Genomic DNA, 13,730 nt, shown 5'->3' with positions numbered 1-13,730 from the left:
AATACTTTTAAACTCTAATATATAATTATCTAACTAACATGACAAAATTGATCTTTTGTGTAAGTTTTGATGATATCCTTGTATTTTAAATTTATGTATTATGCTAATGTTAATATTTTTCGGCATTTGGATGATTGTTGTATTATTATACATAAAAATTCTCTCATTAATTAAATTTTATTATTCATTCATATAAATAAATGTTTAAATCATTACGTGTCATTATTAACGTGCAACGCACGTTGATAGATACTAGTATAGTTAAAATGACAATATTAAACTAATCCCTAACCATAAGGGATCATTTGGTACGCGAGATAAAGTGTGGTCTAAAATTTATATTATGTTTGATTGATGGTATAAATTTAATTTCGGGATAAATTTATACCACCAACGAAATATAGTATAAACTTAGGCCCACACTTAATGTTGAATATCTCATCTTATTATATCTTATTTTATTAAACTTGATATTATTTTATCCTACCTTTCAGGTGAGATAAATTAGTGGAGGGATTACAAACCAAAGATGGGATAATTTAGTCCAAAAACTTTATTAGTTTTTTTCTGTCTCTTTTATAAAAGACAAAAAAAAAAAAAAAAAACGCTGTCGTTTTATGGCTATTTTAACTTTTTCTTAAATTAAAAGGTAGTTATTAAAATAATCCTAGTGAAGGTTTAAATTTGTCTTCATCAGGAGGCAGTAGCTCTTGCAAAGAACAAAAAAAAAATCCTTTTGCCGATTGCCAACTGTTCGTTGCAGCTGGTCTCAAGTCAGCAACTCTCGGCTGCTTCCAGCCTTCCACCGTCTGCTTCTATCTATCTGAAAAAGCAGTTTTCTTACTCTCTTTTTAGTTCTAGTTCTATTATATTATATATTTTTTTTCCTGAAATTGATGTGTTTGTGTGTTTGGGGATATGTATATGACTATCTATTTTTATATGTTGCATGGGTTTGGGGCTGTGAAATTGATTTGTTTGTGTCTCTGGGACATAGTTTGATTTCGCAATGCAATTCTTCCAAAATCTAAAACTGCACCATCTTATTTTAAGTCCATTAAAGAATATTTTAACTGTGTTTCTCTTGTTTGTTTTTGTAAGTACTCCAATTTAGGAAGCATTGTCACAAGATTTATAGCATATGTTGGTTCAAATTTCTTGACATAGGTACTTATTTTTCACCTAACGTAGGTGATTTTCCTAGTTCCTACGTTTTATGGGAATTTTTATTTGTTTATTTTTTTGGTAATTAGGAATTTTATTCATTACCAAGATATCTGTGTCGGGGAAAAATTATAATCCCGCCCAAAAATAATATCCATGACAAATAATAATAACACAAGAGAGTAACAACGACACCAACTCTTTTAACGAGGTAAAATACAATACCCGATCAGAGCAATATTACCACTAATGCTACAACTTAGTAATATCAAGAGACTACTATAATTTTGAAAGAAATAACACTCTTTATTTAAACACTTCACTACAATATTACTCACACTCACTATTTATTTCACAGACTACAATCTGTGGATTACTCTCTCTAACTTCTATTGCTTCTCTCTTATTTTGGTGCGTCTTAAATGAAGAACGAAGCCTGCTATTTATAGCAAAACTTGCCAAACTTTTAGCCAATCAAAATACTTGCATATGCAATTTGCTTTGCGAGTTGTCAAACTTTTTTTCCCAGCCATTCACTTCATTATTGCAACTTGTTGCTTGCCAAACTTTTAGCCAATCAAAATACTTGCATATGCAATTTGCTTTGCGAGTTGTCAAACTTTTTTTTCCAGCCATTCACTTCATTATTGCAACTTGTTGCTTGCCAAACTTTTAGCCAATCAAAATACTTGCATATGCAATTTGCTTTGCGAGTTGTCAAACTTTTTTTTCCAGCCATTCACTTCATTATTGCAACTTGTTGTCATCATTTTCTTTCTTTCTTTTTATTTCTTTTTATTAGACGAGTCCCACAATCTGTACAAAATCATAGCCTAGCCAACACAGCTAGCTATCCAAGGAAAATTTACACAGTGACATCTAAACAAATAGTAACCAAACTAGAATATTAAATGTTGTACTATACTCCTGATTCTAGTGGGGGCTGGAACATTACACAAGTATGCAATTTCTTTTGCTATGTTTTCCCATCCTCTGCTGTTATGCTCAAACACTCTTTGGTTTCTTTCAATCCAGATGATATAGACACACTCAGCATATATCAATTTGAATAGCTTTGCTGCTTGAGATTTTCCCTTGGAGTTTGTCACAGCTCATTGTAAGTGATGGCCCCAGCTTCTAGCATTGTATGCCTTCCCATTTAACCACTTTAGTAACCTGTTCCACAATAATTGAGTAAATTCACTCAGCAAAAATATGGTCTCTTGTTTCAGCATGCCTCTGACATAACACACAGTTTGTACTCACAGTAAGACCCCATTTTGTCAGCCTATCAGATGTTAAAAGCTTCCCCTGTAGAGCCAACCACATAGTAAATTTGGCCTGGCATCATTGTTAAAGATCATACATTTCCATGCCACCCTAGGAAGATTACCCAAGAGCTGCATATAGATAATCCTAATTAGGCTCTTTCCTGATGAGGTATTGAATTGGACTAGCTCCAAGATAGGTCTAGCTTCAAGTATCTTCCTAACCATCCAACAAACTTGTTGCGGCACTTGAACATTGAAAAATTGTTGTGTCTTGATATAGTAAATGTGAATCCATTTGATCCACAACTTATCTTTTTTATGAGCAAGATCCCAACAAGACTTAGCTATAGCAGCTGTATTCCAAAGTTTGAAGTTAATTAGGTTCAGGCCTCCAGCTGTCATAGGTGTGCAGATTTTTTCCCATGCTACCAAGGCTTTTTTGGTTATTACATTGGAACCTGACCATATGTAGCTTCTACAATAAGCTTCAATGGCTTTAAGCACTTTGACAGGAATCATGAATAATTGAGCCCAATAGGCTTGCATACCAAAGACAACAGTCTATACTAATTGCACCGTTCCTGTATAAGAAAGTTTTTTTTGCAGTCCACAAGGAAATTCTTGCTATGATTTTCTCTATAAGAGGTTGCCACTGGATTAAAGAGATTTTCTTAGAAGACAGGGGAATTCCAAGATACTTGAATGGTAGTTCACCAGTAGAAAACCCCAAATAGAATAAGATCTCTCCTCTTACTTCTTGTGTTAATCCTCCAAAATAAATGGAGCGCTTGCTTAAGTTAGCTTGCAGTCCTGAAACCTTAGAAAACTGCACATAGTCTCCCTTAGCAAATAACTAGAGCAGTAAAGGCTTACGTGTGCTTTGTCTATATTTGCTAATGAATATTTACTATTTGAAATCACTACTAGAAATCAGGTGATTTTCGACCAAGGCTTTCCGACCGAAATAAGTCTGAAAAAGTATTTGGTCGCAAAAATCAACAAAAATTGTCTGACAGCAAAAAAATAAAAATTCCGATCGATTTCGGTCGAAATTGGTCAAATTTTTGGTCATACGTGTATATAATGTACAAAAATAATTATTTATTAAAATCTTCCAAATTTCCGACTGAAATCGGTCGGAAAGTTTGAAATAATTAATTCCCGCCCAAACCAAAAATTATATATATTTAATTAACCAACCAAAATAAGTTATAATTAAATATTTCTGACCGATTTCAGTCGGAAAATCGATTTTAAAATAATTAAAATATAAATTTATTAATATTTGTGTGTGTGTGTAAATAATAAATAGCTTTTAAATAAACAATATTTAATATATATATATATATATATATATATATATATATATATATATATATATATATACACACACACACATATATATATATATATATATATATATATATATATATATATATATATATATATATATATATAGAGAGACATTTTAATATAGCTAATGTTATATCGAATATAGCTTATATACTATACACTTAGTATATATATATTATACTATACTATATATATAGACATCTTACAACAGCTAATGTTATATCGAATAGAGCTTATATACTATACACTTAGTATATATATTATACTATACTATATATACATCTTTTGTGTCTTTGTGTATATACAATTTTTACCCTCTTTTATTTCATTTTTCCTTGTTGGGCTTTTAGCTTTTACGCATTTGTGTTTTCGGTGTGAGATTACGGCTAGATAGTAGGGATTTGTGAAGATTGGTTTGCTATCTTTTGGGATCTGAAAAATAAAATCCCAAGGATTTTTTTATTGCACTGCGATTCATTTACGCATTCAAGAACTCCTCGCCGGTCTCTTGCTCCGGCTCCGGCGAATTTGTTCATAAACTGCGATTTCTTTGAACCATGGTCCCTTGGTTCCGTGGGTGTTTGTGTGTTTTGCAGGTATCACTTTTGTGGCTATTTGGCAGCGGTAAGGAGGTGCACACGCACAAGTAGTAGAGCAGCAACTATACGCCGGGTTCCGGAGCATCGGGAGTATACCAAGTCGAAAGTTTCAGGTTCTATTCGCGGGAATTGGTACCTCTCACCTCCTGTTTCTCTGTCTCATGTGTTAATTACTTTGTTGCTGTAGTATTTCGTACTAGTCTAGTCAGTCTAGTCAGTCTAGTAGTAGGCTTGTAGTTACTATTTGCTCCCTTTGTTGTTATGTGTGGTATTTTATTTTCTTTCTCATTTTTAGACCTTCGTAGATATAGAGTTTGTGGTTTGTAATGGCAGAATAGGGTCATGTCCTCGGGGAGGTCGGGAGGGGGTAGGGCAAGGGTCAGGGGGTGGGACGGGGCCCAGAGGGGGTAAAGGGAACATGGTCGCTCATAGGTTGAGAATTGGATCATGGAATATAGGGACGTTGACAGGTAAGTCTATAGAGCTGGCGAAGATTCTCCAGAAGAGGAGGGTCAATATAGCGTGTGTGCAGGAGACTAGGTGGGTAGGATCGAAGGCGAGGAATGTAGACGGCTATAAATTGTGGTTCTCCTGAGTCGTGAAGGGCAAGAACGGAGTGGGCATTTTGGTGGATAGGGAGCTCAGAGAGTCGGTGGTAGAAGTTAGGCAGGTGAGTGATAGATTGATGTCAATTAAGGTAGTAGTTGGAGGGAGCACTCTGAATGTCATTAGCGCTTACGCGCCACAAACGGGCTTGGACGAGGAGGTTAAAAGGCGCTTCTGGGATGCGCTGGATGAGGTGGTGCGAGGTATTATGCCTACAGAGAAGCTATTCATAAGAGGGGATTTCAATGGTCATATTGGGTCGTCTGCTGGTGGCTATGGTGAGGTGCACGGTGGCTTCGGCTTTGGTGATAGGAACGGGGGTGGTACCTCACTGTTGGATTTCGCTAGAGCTTTTGAGTTGGTGATCTTGAACTCTATGTTTCCGAAGAGGGAGGAACATTTGGTTACTTTTCGGAGTATGGTGGCTAAGACTCAGATTGACTATCTCCTCCTCAGGAGGTACGATAGGGGGTTGTGTGAGGATTGCAAGGTGATCCCGAGTGAGAACCTCGAAACTCAACATAGGCTCCTGGTGATAGGCGTCGGTATCTTGATGAAGAGGAAAAAGAGGTTTGTACGGGGTCAGTCGAGGATCAGGTGGGGAGCTTTGTCTAAGGATAATGTGCGGGAGTTGGAGGGGCAGCTGACGACTATGGGTGCCTGGAAGAGTGGTAGGGACGCTAGTGCTATGTGGACGACGACGACAGACTGTATAAGGGAGGCAGCGAGAGAGGTGTTAGGAGTTTCAAATGATTACTCTGGTGGGCACCGAGGTGACTGGTGGTGGAATGACGTGATCCAAAGTAAAGTAAAGTGAAAGCCAAGAAAGCGGCTTACATTAAGTTAGTAGAGAGCACCGACGAGGATCAGAGGAGAGCGAACAGAGAAAGATATAAGGAGGCTAGGAAGGAGGCGAAATTAGCGGTCACAGAGGCTAAGACTGCTGCATTTGGTCGGATGTATGAGGAACTTGGGGGAAAAGGTGGGGACAAGAAGTTATTTCGGTTGGCCAAAGCGAGAGAGAAGAAGGCTCGCGACCTAGATCAAGTGAGGTGCATGAAAGACGAGGATGGTCGAGTATTGATGGAAGAGGCCCAGATTAGGCAAAGACGGCAGTCGTACTTTCATAAACTCCTGAATGAATAGGGGGATGGAAACATCGTGTTACGGCAATTGGGGCACTCCGAGAGCCACCGCAACTTTAGGTATTGTAGGTGTATTAAGGTCGAGGAGGTCGTGCGTGCGATGGGTAAATGAGTCGGGGCAAAGCAATCGGAACAGACGAGATTCCAGTAGAGTTTTGGAGATCTGCGGGTAGAGCAGGCTTGGAGTGGCTGACTGGGTTGTTTAGTGTTATCTTCAGAACGAAGAGGTTGCTTGATGAGTAGCAGTGGAGTACAATGGTTCCAGTGTACAAGAACAAAGATAATATCCAGAATTGTAACAACTATAGGGGTATCAAGTTACTAAGTCATACAATAAAAGTTTGGGAGAGGATGGTGGAAGTGAGGATAAGAAGGGCGGTGTCTATATCGGAAAACCAGTTCGGGTTCATGTCGATTCGTTCTACTACGGAAGCTATCCACCTTATCAGGAAGTTGGTGGAATAATATAGGGATAGGAAGAGGGATTTGCATGGTGTTTATTGACCTAGAGAAGGCGTATGACAAGGTCCCCAGGGATGTCCTTTGGAGGTGTCTGGAGGTGAAAGGTGTGCCGGTGGCTTATATTAGGGCGATAAAGGATATGTATGATGGAGCTATGACTCGGGTTAGGACTGTGGGAGGTGACTCAGAGCCTTTTCCGGTGGTTATGGGGTTACACCAAGGATCTACACTCAGCCCATTCTTATTTGCCCTGGCGATGGACGCACTGACACACCATATCCAAGGAGAGGTGCCATGGTGTATGTTGTTCACTGATGATATAGTTCTGATTGATGAGACGCGAGGTGGCATTAATGGGAGACTGGAGGTATGGAGGCAGGCCCTGTAGTCTAAAGGTTTCAAGTTAAGTAGGACTAAGACGGAATATATGAAATGTAATTTCAGCGACGTGACGGGGGAAGCGGCTGTGGAAGTCAGGCTTGACTCATAGGTCATCCTCAAGAGAGAAAGTTTTAATTACTTAGGGTCAATTATCCAAGGAGATGGGGAGATGGACGGGAATGTTACGCATCGTATTGGGGTGGAGTGGATGAAATGGAGGTTAAAGAGAGAAAGTTTTAATTACTTAGGATCAATTATCCAGGGAGATGGGGAGATCGACGGGAATGTTACGCATCGTATTGGGGTGGAGTGGATGAAATGGAGGTTAGCATCTGGAGTCATGTGTGACAAGAATGTGCCACCGAAACTCAAAGGTAAGTTCTATAGAGCAGTGGTTAGACCGACCATGTTGTATGGGGATAAGTGTTGGCCAGTCAAGAATTCACATATTCAGAAGATGAAAGTAGCAGAAATGGGGATGTTAAGATGGATGTATGGGAACACTAGGCTGGATAAGATTAGGAATGAAGATATTCGGGAGAGGATGGGCATGGCTCAGGTGGACAACAAGATGCGAGAAACGCGACTTAGATGGTTCGGACACGTGCAGAGGAGAAGCCTAGATGCCCCGGTTAGGAGGTGTGAGCGGTTGGCTTTGACAGGTACGAGAAGAGCTAGAGGGAGGCCCAAGAAGTATTGGGGCGAGGTGATCAGACAGGACATGGCGCGGCTCCATATTTTCGAGGACATGGCTCTTGATAGGAAGGTGTGGAGATCGAGCATTAGGGTTGTAGGTTAAAGGGTAGTCGAGCGATTTTCCTATTTGTCCCGGTTTCCCTCTTTGTACCGACGAGTATGATAGTGTTTTGTCTAGCACTGCTAGCGATTTATGTTGTGTTTCACACTTTTGCATAATATTTGTGTTACTGCTTTTCCATTTATTTGCTGTCTCTCACATTGCTGATTATTTTTTTGGGTTTTGTTGTCACAGATCTATTGTCTCTGAGCCGAAGGTCTCCCGGAAATAGCCTCTCTATCCCCGCTGGGGTAGGGGTAAGGTCTGCGTACACTCTACCCTCCCCAGACCCCACTGGTAGAATTTTACTGGGTTGTTGTTATTGTTATATATATATATATATATATATATATATATATATATATATATATATATATATATATATATATATACTATACTATACTATACTCTATTATGCAATTAATTGATAATTACATTAAGTATAAAAGTGTAATAGTTACAATTAGCTTATAGATATTGATAATTATACTAAGTAGAAGTATACACACTAAGGATATATCCTTAAGTAATGTTAGTGATTTACTAGCTTATACATTATTAATTATACACTAAGTAGAAGTTTATTAATGGTATATGTGAAAAATCTTAGTGATTATTTAATTATCTTAAATTGATAACTAAAGTAAGTAGAAATATATTAGTTGCATCGTTAATTAATATTAATAATTAATTAGCTAGTATCCTTAAGTAATGTTAGGTTCGATTACATTGTAAATTGGTAATTACATTACGTAGAAGTGTATCAGTGATAATTAATTAGCTTATAAATTAATAATTACACCAAAATGATGGGTCATTAATTTTTGTTTATATTATTACATGGTAGATTCTAAATAAACACGTCTTTCTCACAAAAATTATGGGTCATTATCTAGATTTTTTTTTCTATCAATAAATACGCCTTTCTCAGCAAAAGCCCTAACTTTTTTTACTCTTTTCTCTTTCTCCGTCTCACTCACGCCTTTCTCTTTCACCTTTCTCTTTCTCTTTCTCAGCAAATTCCCGTTTCACCGGCGTCGTCGGCACTCAACCCAAGGGGCCGTCGTCGGCATGAGGACTCCTCTCCATCTCCGGTAAGTTTTCTTTTTGAGGGTGGTTTGAGGTCGTTTTTTGGTGAGTGCTGTGAATGCTGTTTCTTTCGGTTTTGTTGCCACTGCTATTCTCATCTCTATGTTCCTTATTATGGCTATTTTTGAAAGGTTCCTCAGACCACCCTCGTCGGATTTGACTCCCTCCGCCCACCGCCGCCATGCTGATATTGAGTCACAGTTAGGATTCAACCCAAAACTTGGCTATTCTACTCCTAAAGTAAGTGTCTTTATTGGAATTTTAGCTGAATTTCATGTTTCTGAACTTCCTTTTTACATGCCTTAAAATTTCTTGTTGCATTGACCAGTTGGGGTTTTGAATTACCATCATAATTTTTGTTGAAGTTTTTGCTATCCCAGCTAATATATGTGATGACCCAAAAGGTCATCTTATATTTTAGAACTCGAATCTGCGCTCTTAAGCCTTTAAAATCTTATTTTTAGCCTCCTCGATTTGCGTGCGTAGTCCGGACAGGTTTCTAGAAAGCTTTTATGTTGAAAACTAATGAAAATAAGAATTTTTGCCTTAAAAGTTGATTTTAGTTGACTTCGGTAAACATTTTTGGTAAACGGGCCCGGATCCGTACTTTGACAATCCCGGTAGGTCCGTATCGAATTATGGGACCCGGGCGTACGTCTGGAATTCAAATCGGAGGTCCCTACCTTGAGTTATGAATTTTTGATGAAAATTAAAAGTTTGGAAATTAATTATTTTTAAGAATTGATTGATATTTGACATTGTTAGTATCGGGTCCGTATTTTGGTTTCGGAGCCCGGTAAAGGTTCATTATGATATTTAAGACTTGTCTATGAAATTTAGTAAGAAACGTAGTTGATTTGACATGATTCGGACGTCCAGTTGAGAAGATATTAATTTTAAAGTGTTCTTGAGAATTTCATTGGATTTAGTGTTAAATTAGTAGTTCTAGGTGTTATTTTGGCGATTTGATCACGCGAGCAAGTTCGTATGATGTTTGTAGACTTGTGTGCATGTTTGGTTTGGAGCCCCGAGGGCTCGGGTGAGTTTCAGATAGGTCACGGGATGTTTTGAACTTAGAAAATTTTGCTGGTATAACTGAACCTGTTGCAGGCCTTTGATCTCGCAATTGCGAGATCAGGCATCGCAAATGCGAACATAATAGGGTTCGCAATTGCGAGGCTTTCATCGCAATTGCGATCAGAAGCCTGGGCCAGCAGTTCTCGCATTTGCGAGGTTACCTTCGCAATTGCTAAGGGAGTCTGGGAAGGGCAGATTCGCAAATGCGAACATCTACTAGCATTTGCGAGGTTCAGTGGTCGCAAATGCGACACTTTCCTCGCATTTGCGAAGGCAGCGGGATTCTGAAGGGCATCGCAGGTGCGATTGTTCCTTCGTATTTGCGAGCTTCGCATTTGCAAAGCTCATGTTGCAATTGCGACACCTGCAGCTGAGTAAAAGGGACTTAGACGAGATTTTTTATCCATTCTTCATATTTTCAAAACCCTAAACCTAAAGAGGCGATTTTCCAAAGACCAAATCTTCCCCAAATCATAGGTAAGTGATTCCTAACTCTTTTCTTTCAATCTTTTACATCTTATAACAAGATTTCAACCAAAAATCTATAGCTTTCATGGTAGAATTAGGGGTTAGGGTAGAAACTAGGAATTTCGGAAATTTGGGGATTTAGACCTCAATTTGAGGTCGAATTCCAAAACCAATTATATATTCGGGCTCGGGGTGAATGGGTAAATAAATTTTGGTCCGAACCTCGGGTTTTGACCAAGCAGGCCCGGGGTCGATTTTTCGACTTTTTGGAGGAAAATTTAGAAAATTTAATTTATGCAATATAATTGATTCCTTTAGTAATATTTGATATTATTGAGTCATTTTTGAATAGATACGAGTGGTTTGGAGGTGAATTCCAAAGAAAAAGCTGTGATTGAGAATTAAGTGGCCTTCAAAGCGAGGTAAGTGTTGTGTCTAACCCTGACTTGAGGAAATTAGGAACCTTAGATTACTTGCTAAGTGAAATCCATGTGAGCGGCGTATATGTGAGGTGACGAGTACTTATGCGTTGCCAATTTATCTGTTTTCCATGTTTCTTTTTTCCCCTTATATTGTCTCTTTCCTATGCCAAATTGCTAAGTGTTATACTAGTACTATTCAATTTATCGTTCTTTTCATGTTTACGGATTTTCTTGTGATAATTGAGTTTTTATTTCAAATTTGAGATTGATATTATAAAACGAAATGTTGAAGTAAGGTTTTTACTTGTTATTCTATCTCCCTGTTATTATTTATGCATTGCATTATGGTAAGGGAGAGTGTTAATGCACGAAGGGTGATGTCATGCCATATTGTGAGTGTTAATGCACGAAGGGCGATGTCGTGCCATATTATGAGTGTTAATGCACGAAGGGTGATGCCGTGCCATGATATGAGGGTAAAAGTATGAAGGGTGATGCCGTGCCATATTGTGATTGTTAATGCACGAAGGGTGATGTCGTGCCGTTTCTATTAATTTTATGGTGAGATTGAGAGTAAAAGCACGAATGGTGATGCCGTGCATTTTTCCTTACTGTATTCACTATTCCTTTTGATTCATGGTATATTGACTACTCCGGTGATCATTCTATTGTAGTTCTTTATCTTGTATTCCCCTCAGTATGTTCCCCTCCCGACAATTCCAGTTTAGTTCTTCATTTCTATTATTTGTATATACACTGTTAAATTGTACAGGTTGATTTGTAGGTGCCTTGCCTTAGCCTCGTCACTACTTCATCGAGGTTAGACTCGACACTTACCAGTACATGGGGTTAGTTGTACTGATGCTGCACTCTGCACTTTCTGTGCAAATTTTGATACCGACTCAGGTTGATCGAGATTTTGTTATTGGTCCACTGTCCGGAGACTCAAGGTAGATCTGTCAACGTTCACAGACCTTGAAGTCCCCGTCTATCTTTTATGCCCTGTTGTTTCTTTCATTCAGACAGTTGTATTTCTTTCAGACTATTACTTGTAGTAAATTCTAGAATACTTGTGAATTGTGACACCAAATCCGGGTGGCAGTAATTAATACAGTTTTATGATATTCTGCACTTATTATATTTTATCTTAGTTAATTATTGTTAATTACTAAATAGGAATAAGGAATTGGTTTAATAATTCTCTAACGTTGGCTTGCCTAGCAAGTGAAATGTTAGGCGCCATCAAGGTCCCGTCGGTGAAAAATTTTGGGTCGTGACAGTTGGTATCAGAGCACTAGGTTGCCTAGGTCTCACGATTCACGAGCAAGCTTAGTCGAGTCTGGAGGATCGGTACGGAGACGTATGTGCTTATCTTCCAAAGGCTATGAAGTTTAGGAACAAGTTTCACTTATATTCTTCTCGGTCGTGCGATTTTGCTTTCTCAATACTGATTGAACTCTTCTACTCTATTCTCTTGCAGATGGCGAGAACACGTACCGCTTCCTCAGCTGAGCAGCAGCCAGGGCCTCCAGTGACAGCTCCTACGCGGGGCAAAGGTCGAGGCCGAGTCCGTGCCAGAGGCCGAGGCAGGGGTCAGACTAGGGCCCGAGCAGCAGCTCCAGCAGTGGAGCCTCAGACAGAGCTTGACGAGGAGGTTCCAGCCCAGACTGTTCTTGTCGGACCAGCTCAGGTTCCGAAGGGGTTCATTGCTACCCAGTACTTCAGGATGCTTTGGTCCGTTTGGTGGGCCTTATGGAGAGTGTGGCCCAGACTTGCGCATTTCCCATGGCACCAGCAGTCTCTCAGGCTGGAGAAGGAGCCCAGACTCCCACCACTCCCGCTCTAGAGCAGATAGCTCCCCAGTATCAGGCTCCAGCAGCTCAGCTAGTCGGATTAGTTCAGCCGGTTATTGCGGCACAGGTCGTAGGGCCAGCTATGTCTTCTGAGGCTTTATGGAGATTGGACAGGTTTACCAAGTTCTTTCCTGTTCATTTCAGTGGTGCTCCTTCAGAGGATCCCCAGAAGTATCTTGACAGTTGTCACCAGGTTCTACGGAACATGGGTATAATGGAGACCAATGGGGTCGATTTTGCTCCATTTCAGATGAATGGTTCCGCCAAGAAATTGTGGAGAGATTACTTGTTGACCAGACCAACTGGGCCGCCTGCTCTTACTTGGGACAAGTTCTCTAAGCTCTTCATAGAGAAGTTTCTGCCTATCACATTGAGAGATGAGCATAGCCGTCAGTTTGAGCGTCTCCAGCAGGGCAGTATGACTGTTACTTAGTATGAGACTCGTTTTGTGGATTTGGCCCGTCATGCCATTCTTCTGCTTCCCACCGAGAGAGAAATGGTGAGGAGGTTTATTGATGGACTTGCTCAGCCTATCAGATTGCAGATGGCTAAGGAGACTAGGAGTGAGATTTCTTTTTAGGCGGCTGCTAATGTCGCCAGACGAGTCGAAATGGTTATTACTCAGGGAGGTCAGGGGTTTGACAAGAGACCTCATCATTCCGGTGAGTCCAGCGGTGCCTCATCTAGAGGCAGGAGTACTTTTGGTAGAGGCCATCCTCCCAGGCCGTTTCATTCAGCGCTCTAGGCATTCCACGATGCCTCAGTTGGTCTTGGCCCTCAGATGCATTATTCTAACCAGCTAACCTATAGTGCACCACTAGCTCCTATTAGTGCACCTCTACTCCAGAGTTATCAGGGTGGTTATTCAGGTCGACAAGGTCAGTTTCGGGGTCAGCAATCACAGCAGCCGAGGTTATGTTATACTTGTGGTGATCCGAGGCACATTGCTAGATTTTTCCCTCGAGCAATGGGCAGCTCACAACATCAGAGTTCACGTGCCATGGTCCTGGCTCCAGTTGTTGCACCACCTGCTCAACCAGCCAG

At 39.9% G+C, this 13,730-nt stretch overlaps 1 protein-coding gene and 1 long non-coding RNA gene across 3 annotated transcripts in view; both read left to right on the top strand.

Annotated features, from left to right (window-relative positions):
• Positions 1–13,730, top strand: part of LOC138903620 (F-box/LRR-repeat protein At3g03360-like) — a 162,808-nt gene that overhangs the window by 119,132 nt on the left and 29,946 nt on the right. The gene's annotated exons all lie outside the window — the stretch shown is intronic.
• On the top strand, positions 1,926–11,636 carry LOC108947605 (uncharacterized). The gene is made up of 5 exons (XR_001972112.3): positions 1,926–2,281; positions 4,385–4,519; positions 8,794–8,871; positions 8,998–9,106; positions 11,618–11,636. It is a non-coding gene; the product is annotated as an uncharacterized lncRNA (long non-coding RNA).

The sequence above is a fragment of the Nicotiana tomentosiformis genome, chromosome 12 (genome assembly GCF_000390325.3).
Source record: "Nicotiana tomentosiformis chromosome 12, ASM39032v3, whole genome shotgun sequence".
NCBI classification, from domain to species: Eukaryota; Viridiplantae; Streptophyta; class Magnoliopsida; order Solanales; family Solanaceae; genus Nicotiana; species Nicotiana tomentosiformis.
The sequence above is the reverse complement of the archived record's forward strand: the minus strand, read 5'-3'. Positions and strand labels throughout refer to the sequence as shown.